The sequence below is a fragment of the Cyanistes caeruleus genome, chromosome 13, assembly GCF_971803275.1.
Source record: "Cyanistes caeruleus chromosome 13, bCyaCae1.hap1.1, whole genome shotgun sequence".
Classification (NCBI taxonomy): Eukaryota; Metazoa; Chordata; class Aves; order Passeriformes; family Paridae; genus Cyanistes; species Cyanistes caeruleus.
Window position 1 is genome coordinate 19715511 of NC_141713.1, and position 22090 is coordinate 19737600.

The window sequence follows — 22090 nt, forward strand, 5'->3', positions numbered from 1 at the left end:
AAAGCGGTGCAGAGGATAAATTGTGGACAGGCTCGGACAGCTTGAAAAGACTGGTGAACTCGGCAGCCAAACACAGCTTCCCCCTGCCCCCCAAAACCTTGGTAGTCTCCAAATAATGAAGTGTTTTCTTCTGCTTCAGAAAGGAATGCAAGTATCAAATTTAGAGCCAAGGCAGCTTTCACAGTGTGTATGAGGTGGGGAAAAGAAGAAAAGTCCTTGTGAAGTTGAGGAGATGGGTCAAAGAAAACTGAAGACACCTTGATGGCAAGGGTGGGTAGAAGCTGCACTAGTGGAACCCAGCTTGGTGTAACAAGGAGCCCTGAGGTGCTGAGAGCCTTTTGGCTCTGTCCCAAGGAGAATCCAGCACACAACAGGTATGTGATTCCCCTGTGGAAGGACACAATTCCTGAAAAGTACCATGGTATCCATAAGAAGTGTCGTAACAGAATAGCACTGAGGTGGGATTCAGACGCAGGGTCTTTGAATTACAACTTAAGAAAGCTCCAGGTCCCCAGTCTTGGCTTGTGGTTACCTGATGGGAACAGGCTGTCTCCTCTCTGTCCAACCAATACCTAGAGCACTTCCAAAAGCTGAGGACAAACGAGCAGAACGGTTTCTTTGTTGCCTCAGCTCAAAATGACACCAATCTTCTAAGTCTCATATCACTCCTAAAATCATCTTCAGACACTGCTGGTCAGATTCAGGATCAGTCTGCTGGTGCTCAGTGTTGCACCTGATGGCTCAGGAGACAGGAAAGCATCTGGAGTCTCACAGCACTGAGCTCTAAACATGGGTGTAAGGTCTCTCTCAGTGTCCAAGTGTCTACCACAGAGCAGCAAGGCCTTGGAGAAAATTCCACTTCCATGCAGCAGGAATGAAGTTATGAGGGTGCACCAGAAGTAGATGCCTTCAGAATGGGATTTTCATGTAAGTACCTAATTCAGTGAGATGATTTAGTCACCAAGTGCCAAATGCACCACAAATTGGGCATGACTGAGCCTGGCTCGGGTGCATCCTGCAGGGATGAACAGCAGCCACCAGCCATAGCTCATGTGGCTGTAAGAGACTGTGCATCCACGTCCTTCTGTGATTCCAAGTATCACCCCACAGTAACTCAAGCAGCTGTTCTTCACCACGGCACAGCCTCATACAAAGAGAGGATGAAAAGATAAGAAGGGAACGTGGCCAGCAATAGTGGAGTGGCTAGAAGTAACAAGTACACTCTGTGCTGCTGAACTTTAAGACCTGGCCTGGCAGGCAAAGCCCAAATGCCCCACGGCAAATGGGAAGAGAACTCTGCCAAGTCTGCATCACTCCATCCCACAGACTCTTGACGGTGCCCAATAGACTCCATTCAGGGTTGCTCATCACTAAAAACTCCTTGTAAGAGCTGGATAAGAAACTGGAAACGTGGTGATGTAAGAGCTGGAACAGCAGCACTTCTTAAAGAAATAGTAATGGTGATGTCAAGAGGAGAGAGAGTGTATTAAGGGAAGGCACAAGAAAACTTGATAGTGCATGATTTAATGTATGTATTTTTTCCTTTCTATGCCTGAGCTTTTACCTTCTCCTTTCGTGAAGATACTGCCTTTTCCAGCAGTCATGGAGAGAGGAGTGGACCAATCTGCCTCTTCATATGAGACATTTGGCAGGAATTTGACTGACATCACCTACATATTTTGTTTGCAACTAAACCATGTCTTGAAGAGGAAACTATGTACACCTGAAACCTACACAGGGAGTCTGCCCCAGCCTTTAATGGGCTGCTTTTTTGGAGGCAAATTGCTGTCAGACAGGGGTGACTAACCATTCACCTGCTTATGAAACTTAGAGCACAAAGGAGCTGGAAAGGTAAGAACCACAACCCCTAAGTAATAAATCCAGCTAATTTGGGCTTAATAAAAGCAGTGCTTCAGCCTAAGCAACCCAGTGCTGTTGCCAGCAGCCTGATTCCTTGCCCCCTATGTTCTGGGAGAGGAAGGTTTTTATTTGGATAATGTCTGTTAAAAACTGCCAGAGTTTTTAATGATATTTAGAGATATTTAAGGCACTGTTGCACTCAAAGCCTGAAACCTACTGCAGCTATTTGTCTCCCCTTCCTGGTACGGGATTATAAAAACTCCATGATGTCAACACTGCAGCCCCAAAACAAGTCATCCCACCCCAAAACCCACCTAACCCCACAGGGCAGCAGCCTCATGGCACATAAAGAGCCATCATTTCCTTCCTCTCTGAGATGTAAGACTCCCTAAACCTCCCAGCTCTCCCAACTCTGTGTCCTGATGAAGCAGTTCAGCTGTCAGAAGAATTTGGATTGTCTATGTGACTGAAAGGTGCTAGGAATTACATCCAGACCAAGCAAAATACCTGCTGGAGAAGCACAACCCCTTTGAAGATGTTTAGATCCTGGCTCTTGCCTTTTAAATTTTCATTTATCATTATTTTTATTTATTTGTAAATGAAGCAAAGGTCACTCTGTTTGCTGGCAGTTAAGCCGCCTCCTCCCCAGTGCAAGGTCCACTCTTGGTTACTGCTCTAATTCTGTGCTGGTGGCAACACCCACACAAACACCATCAGCTCCATAAAAATCTGCACTTCCTCAGTAGGTCAATTAGGTACCATAATCCCAAAATACACAGTCAGACAGCTGCATTTGTTCACAGAAAGTAAATGTTTATGCCGAGTTCCTTCCTCAGTCTGGCAAGGAAGTGGTCAATGGCACCCACCCGCAGGGGAAAGCCAAGCAGGAGCCATCAACACTCCAAGAGCAGCCCCATGGCATTAAAAAATCATTGTATCAATATATCAGTATACCATTATATCAATACTTAAAGGTTTGTGCTATTGGTTGGTTTTCTAGGTTTCTTCTTCCTCAAATCTGAAGTTGTCAGCTCCTTAAAAGTCTTCACACACTGGATGGGTGTTTTAGCTCCTTCCAGGTGTATTAGGAAGCACCATCCCACTCCTCTCATTTTTCTACCTGTGCTTTCACAGGGGCAGCTTCTTTGTAAAATGATGCCAAGATGAGGTCCATGTGCTCCAGGTGGAGCAGCATCAGTAGAGATGGAGTCTCTGCACTGGCATTCCTGTAAAGACATCCTACACACCAGAACACGTCTGGGTGGCACATGCAGCACCAGAGATGGCAACAAACACACTGGTTTCTCACAGTGACAGTCTGGAGATGTTTCAGAGATGTCTTCTGCCAGTACCCATCCAAATCTCACATGAGCATCACCAAGGTCATCAAATTTCCCCCCCTCAAGCTCACAGTAAAGGGACAAATTTAAATTTGTGAAGGATCAGCCTGGCTGGGACATCACCATCCCTTCCTGGCTCTTCTGAACACAGGCTGGCAAACAGGGGTGGTCAGACATCACCTGCCTTTGCACTGGGTGATGGACAACATGCCCAGGAGAAAGTTAATGCCTACAAGGACATCTGCAATCCCCAAAATCCCTGCATACTGAGAAAAATACCATGGGGCTGTGGTAGGGTTGGGTTAGGTTGGATACTAGGGAAAAAATTCTTCACTCAGAGGGTGGTGGGGCACTGCCCAGGCTCCCCAAGGAATGGTCTTGGCTCCAAGGCTGCCACTCAAGGAGTGTTTGGACAATGCTCTCAGGGACACGGGATTATCAGGGTGTCCTGTGCAGGGCCAGGTGCTGGACTTGATGATCCCTGTGAGTCCCTTCCAACTCAGGATATTCCATAAGCTGTGATTTTTCCAAGTCACAAGCAATAACTCCACAGCCATATCCAGCTTCCACAGAACATTTATTTTCATTATGAAGCCAGATATTTGGAAATGCTGCTGTGTTGAGGTCACTGCAGTGGATTTAATTCATGTCAGCTTTTGCTACTGACACTGATAACCCTTTATGTGCATCTCAGCACACTGTCACCACCTGATGCTTATCTGACAGGTCAATCAAAGGCACTTCAACAGGGAGTGAACACCTGAGCTCCCTTTCTAAGGTCACCTTGCTGTTTTGGTTACATCCGTTACAATTTGTGCCAGAAGAGCATTACCACTGGAGCTACTCAATGCCCTGAAGGAGGGATACTGGATTACCAACCCAAAGCACATCCAGTGAGGGCAAGTGGCAGGAACAGGCAGCACTGACACAAACGCTCAAGCTCATGGTGCATCTGATGGAGCAATGTCAGCTCAAGGAAGCAGCCTGTAAACCAGCAGGGAAATAAGCTGAAGGGATGGTTCTGTTTCAGAGAGGTAATTTTACATGACAACTCTTCCTGCTTCTCTCCTTCCCCTCATATTAAGGACTTTGCACAGTTCACGGCCTGGCTCCGTTTGCTCTAAACTCCAGAGCCTATGTAAAGGGAATATTGTGCCAAAACAAACAAATCTTCCACCCACTTGTGGTCCAGCAATCCATTAGGAAGGAAAGACAAGGCACACACCACTAAAACTATAAATACCAGCTAGTAGGACAAGAGTGAAAGCTTGTGGTTAACAAAAAAAAGGATTTTTTTTGCTGCATTCCTCAAGGCATTAGACTTACGTGTTGACACTCCTGTTTCAGAAGTTTCTAACCCTTTCCTGTTATAGACTGGTTTGGGTTGGAAGCTCAGCTTGTTCCACCCCCTATCATGGGCAGGAACACTTCCCACTATCCCAGGTTGCTTCAAGCCCCATCCAACCTGACCCTGGACACCTCCAGGGATGGGGCAGCCACAGCTGCTCTGGGCAACCTGTGCCAGGGTCTCCCCATGCTCAGAGACAATTTCTTCCAATATCATATCTAACCCTCTGACAGTGGGAAGCCATTCCCCCTTGTCCTGTCCCTCCAGGCTCTTGTCCTAAGTCCCTCTCCAGCTCTCCTGGAGCCCCCTTAGGCACTGAAAGGGACTCTAAGGTCTCTCTGGAGCCTTCTCTGGATGAACAACCCCAGCTTTCCCAGCCTGGCTCCAGAGCAGAAGGGCTCCATCCTTGGAGCATCTCCATGGCCTCCTCTGGACTGGCTCCAGCAGCTCCAGGTCCTTTCTTTGCTGGGACTCCAGAGCTGGAGACAGCTCTGCAGGTGGGGTCTCACCACAGTGGGGCAGAATCCCCCCTGCCCTGCTGCCCAGACTGGGGAACCACTCAGTGCACTGGGGTTTTGGAGACTGCCAGGGCTGTGCTCAATCCCTTTTCCACCCAGCCCATGTTTGTGCTTGGGATGGCCCTGGCCCAAGAGCAGGACACTGCACTTGGCCTTGTTGAGCTCCATGAGTTTCCCACAGTCCCGCCTCTCCAGCCCTTCCCACCAGCCTCTTGACCACAATATAAAGTTGGCATCAATCCCACTTAACAAAGAACTCAAAGACCCTGAATTTCTCTACCATTATGATTGAAGTCATAGGAGACCTATCCACACATATTCCCTCAGTGAAGAAAATAATGAAGCACCAGCTCAACTGTGCAGCAACACAAAGGAATCCACATGGGAGTGGAGTCACTCATCCTTGTCCACAGAAAAAGCTTCACAACTTGGGCCTTATTAGATACTGGATTATCCAAAAACTGAAACCACATTTCCTAAGACATCCTTGAATTCACTTACTCCAGCAGCAGGAGCTATAGGAAGTGTGTGCAGCTCCATGAAACTGTATTTCCCATCCTAGAATTATTTAAAAATTAGTGAAACTGCAGAGATAAACCTAAAGGTTCCTCAAGCACCAAAACTGATATACCAACAGCTTGGTACAGAGAGATTAGAAAACACCTTATGGACTCCCTGGATTAGCAGTGGGAGAAACTGAAGCCAATGCCCTGCAAGAAAACACTGAACAAGGAGTGATGATCAGAGGAAGTCTCTGGAGCTGGAGGAGAAAGCTGTTTATTCTACCTCTCACACTCATCTGGACTTCAGAGTGAAATTTATCTTTTAAAACAAAGCAGAGATGCCACACAGGTTCTCACAGAGATCTGTAGCCAAGGGAAGCACATCCTGATGATAATATTCCTTTATCCTGCACTGCATGGCCCAGGACTAATCACAGCTAGCACATTTCTTCACACTGAACTTCAGCACTTATTTCACAAGCAGTAACCTCACAGAGCAGAGACACAGCATCGATTAGTTTTAACACCATTGCCTGAAACAAGACATGGAGACATGGGGGGTTGTCCACACTTGCCTCCAAACCATGGAAGAAGTCAGCTGCTACCAAACCTCTTTGCCCTCTAAGAGGCACCAACCTCCCATGTAAATCCTCCCCCACCACCAAATCTTCACTTAAATACAGGCTGAGCTCTAAGAACCCTTTGCTGGAACGCTGCCTCCCTCAACCACAGATCCCCTTTAGGTGCTATCTTAAACTGCATTTCCAAGATTAATTACTCCACTACAGCATCCGTTTCCTGTCCCATGCCAACAACATGACCTTGAAAAAGTGGAAAAACAAGCCCAATTCTTCTGCCTACAAGGCAGTTCTTCCACAAGGAAAGACAGCACCTCTTGATCACATCTCCAGACAACAGCCCAGTACTTCAGGCACTTTTTCAAGCATTATGTTTTGTGGTTTGATACCCAGAAATGGCTCTGTACTCAGGCACAATACACCCTTTTGAATCACCACACACAGAAGAAAAGTCAGGCTATTTCTATCTGAGTCTTCTCAGATCATGAAAACAGGCAGGTGGCACAAGGGTATTTCAGATTATTCCTGAGAAACATGAGAGTGCAGGTGTGATGGACAAGCACCAGCCAGCCAAGCCCAGGGGAGCACAGGAAGAGCACAGCAATGCTCCGTGGTGGAGCAAAGGACTTAAAGACTATCTCAGAACCTGTAATATCATCAATGCAACGGTGCTGGACTGGTTTTCTCCACCTGACTGAACTCAGCTGGCTCTGGATCAATCTGTGCAGCCTCCTGTTCCCACAGCTCATAGAACAGTGTGCCCTACAGCTTGGGCCATCCCTTCTTGAACCTGTGACCTTCAGAGCTCATTTGAGGTCAACCACCATCCTTGTTCACAGGAGCAGCTCCATGTCCCCAAAGATGGAATACTAGAAAATGCAAAACCTGATACAATATCACCATGGCCAATGTAGACACCAGCATCAGAAAGGATTTTTAACCATTTTCTATTTCCACTGATTGGCGGGACAATAAGGAATTGGAAGAATACTGTTTTGTCACAGAAACTGCCCAGATTTGATTCTCATTCACCTGGAGAAGAAAGTTTAGGTGGGAAGGAAACTGAGGGCCATCTTCCTCCTGCTACAGGAAATGTTAAAAATTAGACCTCCCAGCACCTGAGGGCAACATTAAAATGGAAAACAAACTCAACCATGTTGATCTGGCCATCATCCCTCCCAGGCTGCCTCTCAGGACAAGGTGAAGCTGTACATGGAAAAGGGAACAACCTACCTAAATATATATCTAAATACATATATATATATATATATTTAGATATAAAGAACCCCTTGTTTGTGATGTGTCATTGCTTGACCACATCTATAAAATACTAGTCTGATGGATGGAGATATTTCAGAGACAAGAACTGCTGAGAAATTCTTGCAGTGACCACCAGGACCACTCACCCCACTGGGTCACTCTCTTCCTCCAGCAGGAAAACTGAGGTAGGAGTTGGCTTCCCATGGAAATATGAAATAGAGAAATAGGAAACAGTCTAGTAAAGCACAAGGTTGATCACAGAAGACCTATGGACAGTGGCATACCCACCAAACAGAATTAATCCACACAGTGCTAATTGCCCAAGTAACACTAACTGTTGTGAGGTAGCTTGATCCCATTCCCCTGCTCCCAACACATTTATGAAACACTAAAATCCACAGACAAGGCCTCATAGTATACCACAAAAATCAGGATCCATCGTTGCTAGAATCAAACTGCAAGGCTTGCTAGTGGGATTTTAGCAAGGAAATGGAAATCACACAGGCATACAATTGTTCCGCCTCCCTGTTCGCCTTCACACATTTCTCACAGGTCAATTTTAAAGAATTAAGTCTTGTTCAGGGAAACATCTGGTGGCTGTTGCTAGAGGAAACCGACTATCTGCAACATTAGAGCAAAAATAATGAGTTACATAAAAGCCAGACTGCATAAGCAAGGACAAGTGTTTTGCCCGTCTGTGAATCTCAAAACTCTTACATGAAACCTCATGTTTAATTTCTGGGTTAGAATACAATGAAGTCAATTCACATGCATTACAAAACCCATGAAGATTTAAGTTTTCTTTAAGTTTATGAGGATATAATTGTGCTGTACTAGAATTAACTTTCTAGCTAGCAACTGTCCTAAAAATTTTCTGCAAACAGAGTAGACAGATGAATTACAGCTTAAAAATGGACCATTTCAGCTTTAGGCACTTTCAGACTCAGTTCAAGACAGAACAAGTTCAAGAGCTAGAGAAGAGGGTTTTTGTCTTTCACTATTTGATCCAGTTCTCCCATGTCTAATGGAAGAATTTTTTTTCCCTTAATGCTACAGATCACCTTTTCCTCAGGGCTTCTCAGAATCAGGAGACCAACATTGACCAGCTGAGGCTGCATTGGGCTGAACAGGAGGAGTGATTTCATGGGAGGAGTTCTACTGTATCACCATACACGTCCACAAGACCAACCAGAAGCCTTTAACATTTAAGATCTTTGATGGGGGCTCTCCAGCTCCTGAAGTCCCACAGCTGGAGGGGCAAATTTCCCAAGAACATCTCCAGCAGGCAACTCTAAAATACTGGAATTGCAATTCACATGATGTACCTTTCTACAAATAGGTATTGCTGGGTTTTGGGGAGTGCTAAAGCACTTAAATAATCCAGAAGCCTGATGGATGACTAATACAACTAGAAAGCTCCATGTACAAAAAGAAATTTAGGCTTCCCCACATTACCAGGGCCACGCTCAGGATGCAAGCAGGGTACAGAGGAGGCACTTACAGCCCCGACAGCTGGGTTTTGGACATCAGCTTGAGGCTGCAGCTGCTGTTGCTCTTGTTCATTTATGCCATCCAGGGAAAAAAAATTGCACTTAAGGCCAAATTCCTCAAGCTGGACTTGGCTGACTGAGCACGCTGAGGTCACTACAGCAGTGCCAAGAGCCAGCTCCTCACTCACATGGATTACATCTGGTTCTGCAGCACAAATGCAGGAGGGAAGCATCTGGCACTGGTTTCACTGGGAAGAAGTCAAGCCAGGGCACTTGGGCATCCTGAGGCAGGGAACACGCGGGTGGGGACACACACAGACAAGTAATGACATGAGGCAGAGTGCTGGCTCACAGCAATGTGTGGAGGTCTTAGAATGGGAAAAACAGCGCATCCTTAAATATTAAATTAAAATGTACAGAAAGATAAAAGAAGGGAGGAATAGGAAAACAAGCTTCACCCTAGTGAAAAAGCATGCCACAAATGCAAACCTCGGGAAATAGGTATGTCTGAATCAAAAAAACTTCCTAAGATCCCAGACATCATACAGGCAGGATATAGCAAAACAAGCCAGCGACAAAAGAAACCCTCCACAACATCACAATAGCAAAGCTTTAGACTACAGGGATTTCTCTCTGAGAAAAAAATAATGTGAAAGAAGGCCCAAGCAGAAGACACAGCCTCTGCTGGGCTCATAGAAGATACTAAAGCACTTTACAGCACCAGCCTGCACTGTTCAAACTAAACACTTTTCAACAATTAATGACACTCCTACTACTGTCACCAAAAATAGACAAATTGGTTTCAGGGAATGAAGCTGCAAAAATAATTTGAGATACAATATCAAGCAAAATTGGAACCAGATTTCTCCTCCAGGCTGGAAGCTGCTGAGAGGATGAAACTGTGGGCCCATCCACAGTGTGCCTCACCCTGCCCCCAGCTGAAATTACCAAAAGGCAAGAGCTCATGAAGCTTTCTACAGAGAAATTTCCAAATGGAAATTACAATTTTAAAAGAATTTGTTTTGTCACATCATTTTGGCCAAAAATAGAAACAACATTCCCAAAGGATGCTGCACAATTACAGCCCTAAACAAAACATCCCAAAGACTTAATCAAGGTTACTTAGTCTGCACAGAAAAAAATTGTTCATCACTACATAAATGCTTTTTCCAAAGTCCAGAAAGGGAACTCTAGCACCAGTTTCAGTCTTTATGTACACCCCAAAATCCCCTTGTGCCAAGCAGGAACTCGCACTCATGAAAGGTCACCACCCTCACCAAACCAGAATGCTCACTGCCTTATTTTCCTGAAATCAAGGGATCTACCCCCACTGGAATCAGTCCAACACTCTTACCACCTACAAATACTATTCCATTTGCCTTCTGGAGAGGAAAATTTTCCCAACAACTTCATTTTTATATTTTCTGCTCATTTCATAGGTAAGCTGTTACAGAATAGGTAACCTGGCCCTTATTTTATTTGTGACACAAACACACAGAGAACACAACAACTCTGCTCTCAGTTCACCACAAAAAGCTCTGGACTCTCTCCCTGCCTTTAATCCTGCCCAGTTTCCTTGTTTGTCTCTGCAACACTGCAGCTACCTACTTCTCAGCTCTACACGTGTCTTTCTAAAAATAATGCCAGGGAAAGGAAATCAGGGATGTAAGTTCCCAGATAAGTTACTTCAGATAAAAAATGCTGACAAAACTGAGAGGGAAAAAAAAATCAAAATGGAAATAAGGAATAAGAATTGAACAACTTTGGGTCTCTAAGCAGCCTTCCTTAGGCTCGGCAGATATTGCACTGATAATCCAGATAAGATACTGGATTTTTAGTGTCTTGCCTTATACAGAGAATCAAAGAATCACAGAATGGTTTGGGTTGGATGGGACCTTGAAGATCAGCTTGTTCCACCCCCTGCCATGAGCAAGGACACCTTCCACTATCCCAAGTTGCTCCAAGCCATGTCCATGGCAGCCACAGCTGCTCTGGGTAACCTTTGCCAGGGCCTCACCACCTTCACAGGGAACAATTTCTCACTTGTATTTAAACCAAATTTCCCCTATTTCAGTTTGAAGTCATTCTCCCTTGTCCTGTCATTACAGTTCTGGATGAACGCTCCAGATTCTCTGTAGCCCCTTCAGACCATGGAAAGTGCTCTGAGGTGTTTGTGCAACCTTCCCTTCCCCAGGCTGAACACCCTCAGTTCTCCCTGTTTCCATAAGGGAGGTGCCTCTTACAAATAAAGGTGAGTTTGGTTATTTTAGGAAGGAATATTTGAGCTCCAAGCTAAGACACTCCAGAATATCAAAGGCATGTGACACTCACCACAGGATGTGTAACCCACTTCTTAGGCTTGTTGTCCAAAATCACAGGGCAGTGAGTGCTGGGGCACGGGAGCAGCAGAGCAGCCAGGCACTCATATCTGTACTGGACCTGGTGAAGAAAGCACATTTTAGGAAATCTCCATGCAACAGTTCACGCCAGTGACTTCCAATCTTACTGTATTCTCAGCAAAAACAAGAAAGGCATTGTTTGGTTCCAGTTGGATATGGCAGTTTCCAAGTACTGGGGATGAAACAGCCAAACCCCACTGCTCATAGGAAAATCATTCTCCTTACCCCGTGTCAGGGGAAACTCATAGCTTTCCATGCAATAAATAATGTGTGCTTTAGCTCAGAAGACAGTGTTTCCTTAAAAAATAGATATTTCTCTCTCCTCAGTAATTGGAGGTTTGGTTTTTGGTAAACTGTGTTTCCCCACCTTGGGAAACAGGTTCCCAAACTTGAACTCCCCTGACGCAGGATGCCTGGGCTGGCTCCATCTCCTGCCCTGCTCCAGGCACCTTGGTCAGAAGGAAGCACAAGGGTTTGGATTTTTTGTTGTTTGTGACTTTCTTCCTTAAAAAACACCCTCCAGAGCACAAGGTACAAACAGCAGTTTCTGAGGGGGAGTGCACTGTAAAACAGGTGTGGAAGTCAAACCGAAATGGAACCGTTTCTGGGTATCTCTGCCCAGAGACAGCTTGTTCTGTTCTGCACTCAAAACTTGGGCATGTAACGTCCTTTGGAAGAAAACACATGGATAGTTCTAACAAAAATGAAAAATTTAAAAAGAAACTTCTAAGTTCTGAGAAGCTCTGACTATCATCAAAAGAAGATTCTTCTGAAACACCACAGGAGACTCCCTTACACAGGCTACAAGCAACCAACCCTCCAGTGGGTATCCCAAGCTAAGTTAGCACTTTATCCTTATTTTTCCAACTGTTCCAGCAAGGTAGCAGTAAAGGTCCACATTAATATCTTAAACCAGAGGGTGTTTTTGCTTTCCCCAACATGAAGTGCAAGACAGACCACAGCCACTATGGATGTGCTGCTGAGTGACACCACTTTGACTGAAGCACATGGGAATTTGATGTCCACCTCTTCCCCATCCTTCCAGGAGCTTGTGGTCAGTCCAGTCCAAGTCACATCCATGCTTCTCTGATGTTGTTCATGGTTTCTGTCCTTGAAAAGTCCTGGAGGACTGCTCAGTGGAGTTGTAGCAGACTTTCAAAGTCCTTACAAGCTCCCAACAGCTATCATTAATTAATCCTCCTCTACAATTATCCAGCACCAGCTTTGGAATGAAGCCAACCACCAGTGTGAGGAACACAAACCACTACTCCAGTGTTCAAGCAGTGACACTCATTCCTCTCAAATGACAAGACATTAGGGAGATGAATGTAGCCCTCAATATAAAATTCACTATGAAGCATTTAAGGCAAACTTTTGTTCTACATCATACTGAAGTAATTCCAAGTTATTTGACCAGGTCAGAGGCTGCAGCAAGGAAGAACCAGCCAAACCTGTACCAAACCAAGACCTAAAAGAAAGCAAAAACACAAGCATCTATTCACAGGAAAAACAGGGGTTGCAGCTTTATTCAATCATTTGTCATCCACTCCTGGGCAAAAAACTGGAGCATCCCATTAACATAACAGTCTACATATTTAAATGCTGAACACCCTTTAAGCTCTGCTTTTCTTGCCCTACTTAGAAGGAAAACCAAAAGCTGTGCATAAAAACTCCAGATGGGTTCACAGGCCAGAAAGTTGTTCATTTTCCTTATGCCAATCCCAGTGTTTGGTGGTGACTCCAAACAAGGAAGTGAAACAGAAGACTCTGTTTGTAATACACGCCATGGTAAAATGATTCACATTAGGAATAAAGGTAAATAAATCATTTCATGCCATAGTAGGTTCAGGTTTTACCCAGGGGTTAGGCATTATTCATGTTCTGCTCAAAGAACAAGACGACCAGCATGTTACAGAGGATCAAAGTGTAATGTGGGAGAATCCCTGCACTGGTCAGACTTCACTTCCTACTGGCAAGGCCAAGTGACAAAACCCATCTGCACCTCATTCAAGACCTTTTTTCAACAGAGCTTTTGACCTGAAGCACAGCAAACATGACTCGCACGTTCATGCAGATGTGACTCCAGCATTTTGAGAGAACCCAAAGTTCAAAATGCAGAGCTTGGTCTCCATCCTTTCCCAGGCCATACATCCAGAAATCCTGCCCATGTCAAATGTGGCCAGGAAGCCAGGAATCTCATTTAGCTGCAAGCAGGGCATGGAGCAGAAAGGCACCTCTGGCAGCAGCAGAAAGCAATGGTTAGCCAGTGAGAATATGTGGACAGCCCGGTTAGAGCACCAGTTTATCACAGAAACAAGCCCCAGCTTCTCCCTCTCCATCCAGCCTTGATGCCCAAAGCCTGACATGATGGAAAATCCAGGGGCCATGTCCCTGGGTGAAGGGAAGAATAAGGCAGAATGAAGAATGACAACAAAAGAGGAACTATGACTAGCAAGTGGGATCCTTTCTAGCTCTTGACAAATAATTAACTCTTTTTGCACTTAATCAGCATCTCCAGACACTGAGCCCATTTCCCGTGACATGTCCTAGCATGGATGGCTCCAGAGAGGCCTTAGGCCCAGAGACACACCTGGTGCTGAACAGGCCTCGATGTTTTACATGCAGGAGTCCTTTGGGATCCTTCCATGAGGATGCTCTGCTTTGTACCAGGCACTTCAGCAAGAAGAGTTATTTATTTTTCAGAGTGCTAAAGGCAGGAGGACATGAAGCATTCAAGGGGGTGGAGCTGGGTTTGGGTTCCACACACCTGTATTCAGGACAAGCCCTCTGCATCAGTCAAGAGAAGCACAGCAGAGCTGTCTCTTCCCAGCACATGAACAACAAGCAGCTTGTTGATCAGCCCTCAAAGGCCACTTTAGGACAAAGTTCTTTGCTTCATACAGGTGAGGCACTTTAACAGAGAGACTGTGGACTCTCCATCCCTGGAAGTATTCAAGGGTTGGACAGGGCTCTGGTCTAGTGGAAGGTGTCCCTGCTCATGGTAGAGGTCAGAACAAGATGAGGTTTGAGGGCCCATTCAACCTAAACCATTATTTGAATATAACAGAATTACCACCACACTGGCTGGAGAAGCCACAATGACCCCCAAAAATTCTTTGAGCTGTCAGTGTGAGAGAACAGGGCTCCACCAGAACCTTTAAGCCTTGCTGGTTGTTTTCCACATTACCTTTCAAAGCAAGGAGCAGATGAGAAGTTTGTTTCAGTTTCAGAGTACAAACTGTGAAAAGCTAGTATTTGCTACCTAGTGTGAACAACCAGACCTTTCATCTCCTCCAGGGGCCAGGCCTGCCAGCCTGAAAAAGGAGGTGTGACTTCTGTGGTGTAGTGCTTCCAAGGTGGGGGTACAGCAAATCCACTTTTTGGCTCCCTGAGGAAGACATGGTTTCCTGCCACAGTAGGGAAGGTGACTCTCCAAATCCACTTCTCCACAGCTCCCAGAAAGCTGGTACACAGTTTTGGATCTTCTATACTTCAGCTCATTATTATTTTATTACCAGTTAGCAGCATGAAACTCTGGGTAGCACTTTGGAAAAGCTTCTCATCTTTAGGCTAGAGGTGCTTGTACTCTTCCCAAATTAAAGCACAAGAATGATATTCATATTCCAACCTAATGGACACAGCTCTGCTCCAAAGTGCTCACACCACCGAGCACAGCAGAAAAAGTGCAACGTTCCCACCAGCACTGGATGATGAAACGCAACCTCATGAGCCAACATGATGCTCCAGCACCTGTGTTGAGCTCAGACAATGAGAACCCAGCTTAGCAGGCCAGAATGTGTAATTCTTTGCAAACAGGACGTGTAATTCTACAGAAACAAGTGACTGAAAAGCAACTCATCAATCCTGGACTGGGGGAGGTTCACATTAGCAGACTCTCAATCAAAGCATTCTACACCCATATGGAAAATATGGTGTGGTCTCTGCAGAGCATTTCTGGTGTGTGGTAGAGCCCCTTCAGGACACCTCAACTCTGCCAGACAGCTTCAGCATATACCTTTAAATATATGAAGCTGAAGCCGTGTCAGGGGAGGGTTAGGTTGGACCTTAAGAAAAGGTTCTTCCCCCAGAGGGTGGTCAGGCACCAAACAGGCTCCCAGGGACAGTCACAGACCCAAGGCTGCCAGAGCCCAAGGAGCTTTTGGACAACACTCTCAGGCATAGGGTGGGATTGCTGGGGTGCCTGTGCAGCACCAGGAGTTGGATTTGATGATCGAATTCAGAGGTGAAACACCTCATGTCCTGTCCTCCAAGAGCCAAAGAGGTGAACCAAAGAACAGGGCACAGCTTGACCTCCAGCTTGGAACAGCTCCCATGCACACATGTTTGGGAAGGGAAGGAAGGGAGAAAGAATACTATGCATTTTTCCATGTCCAGTGGTTTGTATTTCTGGATCTCCCCAAGTCAATTTGAGGATCTTGAGTGTTCTGGGTGTGATTGCTAGGGTGATTGCAAGGTGAGAAGCTGGGCTTTGCTGATCCTTCTGGGTCCCTTCCAACTCAGGCCATTCTACAGTTCTATCAAGAACACTCTGTGCAGCCTCCTCCTGAGTGTGTCCAGTTCTTCTCCAGACTCACACAGTTTTTGTAGCCACAATAACCCCTGGCTACCTGAACAACATCTGAACCCACCTTCTGCCAACTCCATTTCATCCTCTTTGGACCTCATGACAGCAGCAGTGGACTGTCCTCCCACAGGCACCCGATGGTTTTGTGACCTGACTTACCCCCCATCGCTGACCCTTAATGTCAGACAGGTCTAAACAAACACTTCTTGGCAGAAGAGGAAGAGATACAAACTTTGACTGCACAGACTCAATAAGCAACATTTTGCTGTGAATAAATCAGCGACATTATCTGCCGATTATCAGTAGGTAGCAAAACCAGAAGAGCAGCAGTGAAGCAGAAAGGACCTTAATGACACATTAAGGCTGTCTGCCCTAAAAACATGGAATGTAGCAGGGTCAAAAGGGGAAAAGTCATACATTGTTGAGTAGGTTTTGCTGCCTTTTTTGCCAAAACCAAACACATTCAATGCCTGAGGAAGAGCTGGACAGAGAGATGAATGTCTTCATGACTGCACTCAAAGCAAAGCTCCTGCTTGGACTCAGTAATTTGCAAATTCCTCCCTGAATACACCCCAAAGCTGATATCTGCATTCATTCTGCTCAGCTGAAGAAAAAGAAAGTCAGCCCTTGTCCCACACTGTACTTGAGCACTGCTCAGAACAGCCTTTACCAGCTCACACCAAGGTAAAAAAATAAAATTATAAAAACCTGTGTCTTAGAAAACCCATTAGACATCTCTCTCCCAATTCTCTTAAGTCATGAGTAGCTTTCATACCTCCAACACACCAAGGGAATGCTGCAAACAGGTCTAGATCTCAATTCTGTATTTATAAAAAGAAAACAACAAATAATTTTTGGAGTTACTTAATGCCATGCCAAATACAATCCCAGCACGTGAAGGCTTGATATTCCCAGTAAGATGTCTGTCCCTAACACATAATAGGGGCCTACACTTTACTAACAGCAAAATATTGAAGGCTTCAAAACTGATGCCAACCATCTTTGTGATGAAAGGGAACAGAACAGTGTCTCAAATAATACAAGAATAAAAAATTTAGAGAAAAGATGAAGGCAACTTCAGGTAGAGTCTACTTGCAACACAGGAACATCATGGAATGAGATTCTTAAAATCTTTTGACTCATCAGGATCAGAGGCCTGCTTACTCTAAATTAAATTTCATGATATGTTTTCCCTGACTATACCTGAGGTATTCCCAGCACTGAGCTGCACTGCGTGCTTCCAGCAGCAATCATTCCATATGATGTGGTTTGGTGACACCTCAGCCTGGGAGCACAGAGATGTGACAACCCGACTGAGGATGCTCATGAAGAGAACTCTAATTTGTCCTTTCAGTGTGAGCCTCTGCTCCCAAACCCTGACCTGTCTGGTACAGCTTTCAGAGCCTGAAACTCAAAGAGGGAAAGCCCACCCATGGAGTATTTTACTCTTCACTTTAAGATGATTTAACCTTTTCCCCTGCAGCAGCTGCAGATACTGTGCAAGAAACAGTAGTCTGGAAGAAAGAGAGCGTGTGGCTCAGGGAAAAACAAGCACATATTTTAATGTGAAACATCTGCTTTTTACTCTTTTTATTGCAAAGAAATGGAGTTTTTTCCCCTTTTTTAGGCTTCCCCTGCTGCAGGAGCAGAAGGTACCTCACAACAGCACCCAGTACGGGACTGGGTGCCCTGAGTTCATGGACATCCACTTTGACCAAACACTGAGTTATGAAAAATATTTCAAAGTGGGATTTTGAACTCTCATTATCTTATGGAGAAAGGCTGTGAGGAAGACTCTGATCACAACCTGCCCAAAGTGCCTTTACACAGCACTCACTCACCTTATGTCCCTCTCTGAAGTGCACAGTATGTAGCTCACACACTCTCGATTACCACTATCACATTGCACCTTGCTCATATTTTTTATTAATTTCTTCTTTTCCAAGGATCCCTTCATGAGTTACCTGAATCTCACAGTTAATATCCCTCTAGCATCTCTACAAGAAATGTTGCCACCCCCAGTGCCTCTGGCAAGAGGAATAAAGCCCTCCTAAGTGTAAAGTTGTACCAAATGGCATTTGCTCTCAGACATGGCTGAGTTCACATTCCAGGTGTCAATGCAGTAATACTTAAAAATACTTTAAAAAATAATTAAAAAATAATAAAATAGAAAATAAAATAAAAAATAAAATAAAATAAAAAATCCCATCTATTCTAAGGAGTTTTCTTAGAAGATCCCTTTGATTCACATCTGAAGATGAGCTGCTTCAGTTCTACACATTCTTTTGAAGAAAGGATAACAGAGCTGTTGGAGCACTCGCAGCCCCCAACCTGCACAGAAATTATGATTTGCTCCACATTTCCCCCTTACTACATGGGTTCACTCAATCAATAACAGACCCTTGATTTAATGCTCTTTCAAAAAGCCAGCTCAGCTCATACCCCTCTTCAGGCCTAAGCACAAGCCAGTAACCCAAATGCAGATATTTAAGATCCTTTTTCCTTACTTGAGAGATTCTGAAGGCTCACCACATGCTCAGGTGACACCATGGCTCTCTAAAGAGAGGGAGCGACACTGAATTAAGCTGAGGAGTTTCCCTTCCTCAGGGATTCTGCAACTCAACTGCTGCTCAAGTTTTTAGGAGATCACAGGTTTTTTGCTGCTTCTGGTTCTCCTTCTCCATTTGCAAACCCCACAACAATCCACATGTGCCCCAAAAGCTGGGACAATGCCTGCAGGTGCCCCAAAAGCTGGGACAATGCCTGCGGGTGCCCCAAAAGCTGGGACAATGCCTGCAGCCTAGAACTGACACCAGGATTAAACAGCACCTCTGAAGGATAACCTACACGTGCTCTCTGTAACACAGGGTAACCAAAGAGCTGCAGGAAGCCCCAGTGGTTTCTCCCCTTATCAGATCCACTGCTGAGCAAGTCTAACTCATTATAGCAACAGGAGAAAACCAACCCAACAATACCTAGAGAGCTCTGTGCCAGAGGGCAGTTCAGGAACAGGTTTGATGAGCAGTATATGGGAAAGGCAGGACAAAATCTCCCCTTTTGGGCACAGCAGGTACCTCTGCAGAGGTAACAAAAAAGACTTCAAGCTGTGAACATTGATGTTTCAATCCCAGGGGAGGTATTGAAACACTAAGTTTCATGTTTGGGTATGAAACTACATTAACTGCTCCTCATCCATGCTTAAAATTATTAGTTTAATAGGTCAATGTCTGATTAAAACTAGATTTAGCAGGCACAGATTAGGATGCTAAAAAGCAACCCACAGTTGGTCAGCCGTGACATGAACACAAGTGAAACAGCCCCAGGGACATACTGGGATCACCCCTACATATACATATGTACATACACACACACACACACACACATACATACACTACATGTAATTAGTAGGACACAGAGCAGGACATTAACTTGTGCTGCTTCGCTCTTGGCTGTCCCTGCTCTGTTCTGGGCTATCAGCTTGGATTGCCAGCCCAGCTGCCTGCTGGATCCCACGCTAAGAAAGCTGAAGAGAGGCATTATGATCACCTCTTCCCACTTTCTGCATAGAAAAGTGGAATTTCAGTAATTTTTCTCTTTTAAAGGGACCAAGAACTTTATGTTCAATTCCTTTCTTCATCCTGAATTTCTAATTTTATTTCCCTCCTTTCCGTTTCTACCTATCCCCCCCAGAATGCTTTTACTCATAAGCCTCAGCATATTGTACAGCAAATCTCCTTTTAGCAGCACAGCATGGGAGACCTGTAGATACAGACAGTATCCTGGAAACAGCTGGAGATTTCCCCTCCTCTAAGAATCCCTAAGGCATCCTCCAGAGCTCTTCAGAAATACCACCTCCTCATGCTGCCCCAGGATCCTGGAAAGGCAGGAGGTTCATAAAGGTGGAATTAATAGTACGAGAACACTTGTGTCAATTCTGTCCGTGACAATTGAGGATGATCCAGGGAGCAGCAAACTTCTGCTGTTTGCTCCAGGATCTGCTGCTGCTGGATTACAGATGTTGGCATGGACACAACTGCCCAATCCTACCAGCGTTTATTTTATGGACATGCTGAAAACAAGAGATTCTACACAGCTCCAGAACAACATTCAGAAGTTTGCTGCCTGCTTTTTAAAGAAATCCTCCGAATCCCAAGAGTCTCAGGCATTTCAGACTGCCCAGGATAGGCAGCTTCTCATCCACCTTCAACTCTACTTTCCCTCTCCATATGTTTTCCAACCCTGGTGAAGATGCAATGACCAGAAATGCACAACACAACAGGAGTAGTCACACACTCACCCACTGCAATCCACTCAGTGTATTACTCAAACCACCCTAATCCTTAATCAGATTAATATTTCATGCTTCCAAAAAATAAAACAATGTGTACTACCTGCAGCAAGCAAGAGACCAGCGCATCAACAACAACCAAGTCAATGCCAGAGAGATGAATCCCAACAGCTCCACGCTGTGCCCATGCCAACCAAAAGGGGTGTGCCCACTCACCTGCAAAAGTTTCTTTCACAAGGCAAAAAACCCACAGCACTCACTGTGCTCCCCAACAGCATGGCAGACACCCAAAAATCCCATTTGACTTCACAGAAACTTTTCCCATTCAACTGGCAGCGTGCTGCCAGCTTCAGAGGAGTCTGGCATTTTTGGAGGATTGCAGAAAAGTACTCTGAGTGCACACTGAAGGCATCTTCTTCATTACGCTCACAGGTTGAATTACGTATTTAATTAGAAACTGCTTCAATGAGAAGTTGCTAAAGTTGAACATGGAGGATAAGCCCCACTTCACACAGGGAGGCAAGGAAGCACATGCCAGAACTGGCCACCTCTGTGCACCACCTCACACATACCACTAACTTCTCCCAGATGCTGAAGCAAAGTGCTATTTTGCACAGATAAACTTCATGTTACCTTGAAGCCAAACATTACATTTCCCACAGTTCGGAAACTGCATCTGTATGAAGCTGCTTTGATTCAACTTCCACTTTCAAGCCCTAATCTTCAGCACAGCTGTCAATTAGAACTGTTTGTTACCAAGTAATCTGCTCTATGCACCACATCGTGTCTGTCTCGTTTGAAGCCTTAATACCCACTGGTGAGGATGGCTTTGTACCAGTAGATCACTCATGAACCTTTTGTACTGCATTCAGATCTGGAGTTAATTCCTGCCAACAGCCACACTGGAAGTGCTGGCCAATGACAAACACAAAAAGCTGTTTAGCATCATGGAGCCTCAAAGCTCTGTTCGCCACACAAAACCAGCGTTCACGTGCTGAGAGAGATACAAGTAGAAAGTCCTTGCAGCACAAGGTCATGCCAAGCTCGCTGGAAGACTAAATTTAGCCACCTGTGCCTCAGGCAAGTCTGTTAGTTATGGGAAGCTCAGATACTGGTGTGGAGCATGGGTCCTAGGGTAAATCCCATGGAAGACTTCCATTTAATTGCAAATGATCTTGAAGCTATTAATGGGGAGCCCAATCCCAATCCATCAAAGAGGAGCCGTCTCTCAGTACCCCACAAACTTGCCACTGGGACACCGTGATCCTGTTAGGGCTGGTTCACTTGAATGTGCAAACTACTACATTCAGAGTCGGCAGGAAGAGCTCGGGAAGATTTACCAGATGGGGTTTCAGCACAAATATATTTTAAAACACCTCCTTAGCAAGCACATTTCTTCCCCTACCTCACCTCACACTACAGTTCTAACAGCTACACAAGAGCAGATAGACAAGAACTCAGGGATTATTCCAAGCTTTTGTAAATGTTAGCAAAGGCTGATTGAAGACAAGCCTTGGTTTACCAAAAAGTGTCTCAGCCAACAGTTTTGTCAAACATTTAATAATTTTCCAAGCCAATGAGGCAGGGGTGACTCAGCTTCTTCAACTGCGTTAGGTCTTAGGATCAGTATCAGCCACAAGCCCACGGAAGGACCACAGGAGTCAACCAAGGTTTGATGCCTAGGATCACTGCATTAATCTACCCACAGGAAAAAACAATTTAAAGAATCTGGTTTCAAGACACCACTGCAGAACTTCTGAGCTACCTGCCTTAGCCCTACAGGCCTTCCAGAGATGCTCAAGAATGTACTTTGATGGCAGAAACTCAAACAGGAGCATTAGCTCAAGTATGCAAAACCAGGATTACCAAGATGACTGCACCAAGTCCAACCAGGCACAAGGTTTCTCACGTTAGATGTTGA

General features: G+C 45.1%; 1 protein-coding gene across 4 annotated transcripts in view; it reads right to left on the bottom strand.

The window, feature by feature from the left end:
- The window catches only part of CSNK1G1 (casein kinase 1 gamma 1), a 95859-nt gene that overhangs the window by 64562 nt on the left and 9207 nt on the right, over nt 1–22090 (bottom strand). For all 4 annotated transcript variants that reach the window (XM_086848875.1, XM_086848874.1, XM_086848873.1 and 1 more), the window contains exon 2: nt 11229–11336. The gene's annotated coding sequence lies outside the window, so the exon portion shown is untranslated. The remainder of the gene's footprint in view (nt 1–11228; nt 11337–22090) is intronic.